Genomic DNA, 2,459 nt, shown 5'->3' with positions numbered 1-2,459 from the left:
AGTGCCATCTAGACAGAACCACTGAACAACCAGAAACCAAGATAATGGCAATTGTCGCAGCTACTAAAGAGGTCCAAACTGAGCTAACCATGCTGTAATGCCTTAGGGAAAACTGACAGTTCAGAGAATAGGGCTTAAAATCATTGCTGACACAGTAGCACAATTAGCTAGGACATATCCTCATGTGTCTATCAACTTGGCAGTGATGTCAAAATGCTTCCTGAGTTTTAATTGAGTTTTAGCTCCAGGTTTATTGGACTCCAGCAGCCATACTGGTTTCACACCAAAACTCAAGTTTTATCCCTGAATCAAACATCTCCTTGTGCTTTTTTTACACTGGATCTTGGACCATTTTTTTGCTGAGTTTAACACTCCCTCGCCTCCATTGCTTTGACTTGTTTACCAATTGTATGCAGTAAAATAATCCATGAGGTTGTTGTGGTAAATATACACAGAAAGGTTATATTTACTAAGAAAAATTAGCAAAAACAAAGTATAGAAGACAAAAAAAACAAATAGTTTGACATAAAAGCATTTATTGCAACAAGTTGAGTCGCTGGTGCATACGTGACTATGTGCTGGCATCGACACTAAAAAGCTTGACTGATGTTTACCCTTTTATTTGCTTCTTTTTTGTTTTGTTTTTTGACTTGAATTTGAGAAAAGCCATTTGTTATTTTTATCACTGAGCTTCATAGAGATCAAGAAACGCCTGAGCTCCGTCTCACATGACTTACTGTACTATTCCTTTTGGTCTAAAATCCTTTATTGTCGACGTTGACATTTTAACCAGTGGTAAATATTTATACATTTTGGACCCAACAACAATTATACAATTATTATTTTAAAACTATTCTTTCCTTCAGTAAAATTAATACTTTTATTCTTCACCACTCTAGGTTCATTGGGTTGATGTATTATTTCTTTAAATTCATCAGTTTGATAAAAAAGTTGAAGCTAACCTTTAAGGAGAATAAATCACAGAGCTCATTGCAGCGCAAAGACACTAAAGATTCCTATTGAGAGTTTCACCACCTTATTAACAACCCACTTCAGGAGGCTGGCTTTCCTACGATGTGAGGAGAAAAGATTCATTTCTATTGGTCCACATGGAGGGCTGAATAATTTTGCACACCCATTTTTTTCAGTTTTTGACTTGTTAAAAAAGGTTAAAATGTCCAATAAATTTAATTTCACTTCATGGTTGTGTCCAACTTTGTTGATTCTTCAAAAAGAAATATAATTTTATATCTTTATATCTTTATTTGCCAGGAATTTGGCAAAAGGTTGAATATTCAAGGGGCCCAAATAGGCACTGTAATGTCCAGATGTAAACAAATGCAAGAAAAATGGACATATTCACTGATGTAAATCAGTCTGGAAAGATTCAAACCCCATTTTTGTACTCAGACCCCAGCAGAGGAGCTGAGCATTGCTGATGATGATAATGCATAGATTAAGGAGATGGAAGATGAGGGAAGGGAACTGGATTAATTCAAAGGTAGATTGTTTGCTGCTCAGTTGAAAGGCAGATAGGGGTTTGGGCTGTCAGGTATGAGACAAGAGAGCCAAATGTGTTTATAGACACCAGAAGGTAATAATTGTTGATTAAAGGGGAAGTGGAGAGTGAGAGTCTGAGTGGAGGCAGAGAATCCAATGGCTGGAGTAAGGTCTATGAGAGACTGAGTGGAGCAAACAGCAGCAGATACCGGCACCGGCTGGAATTGGCAGGCACAGACAGAGGCAGGAATCCAGGGCAGGAAAGTTGCCGTTAACAGGATAAGCAGGTCGGGTCAAACAGGTAGGAGATCAGTTTGCAGAAGGCCAACGAACAGGTACACTCTGAATCACAGATGAACTGACACTGAATGACGGGAGACCTGTGCCTTAAATACACGCATACTCAGCAGCTGCTAACAAGCTACAGGTGGCAGTGAGTAGGAGTAATGAGCAGGTGAGCTTCCTGATAGGTCAGAGTGCAAGTAAGAGTGTGAGGGGGGGTGTGGCAGCAGGCAGAGTGAGGTGGGGTAGTACAACTTATCTCTATTTATTCACTGGATTGCTGATTGCAATTGATTGTATAATAGAATTCAACTTTATTGTCATTCACTGTCACAAGTACAGAGCTACGAAATGAATTCTCTGCATTTAACCCATCCCCTTGGTGAGCAGTGGGCTGCCATTGTGTTGCGCCTGGGGAGCAGTGTGGAGTTAAGGGTCTTGCTCAGGGACCCAGAATGGCAGTCTGTGGGAGTGGGGGATCAAACTCACAACCTCAGGATTCAAAGCCCTATGCTCTAACCACTAGGCCACCACTCCCCCAGTACGGGCACCGGCAGCCATATTGGTAAACAAAATATGCACTAGCGCATCGAACAACGATGATGCTCTCATTTTCAGGGGGACTTTTAAACATTGAACTTTTTTTTAACTTTTTCTTAAGACTTTTAAAATAAAGA

This window comes from Cyprinodon variegatus, unplaced genomic scaffold (assembly GCF_000732505.1).
Source record: "Cyprinodon variegatus isolate N-32 unplaced genomic scaffold, C_variegatus-1.0 Scaffold495, whole genome shotgun sequence".
Lineage (NCBI taxonomy): Eukaryota > Metazoa > Chordata > Actinopteri > Cyprinodontiformes > Cyprinodontidae > Cyprinodon > Cyprinodon variegatus.
Note: the sequence above shows the minus strand (reverse complement) of the source record.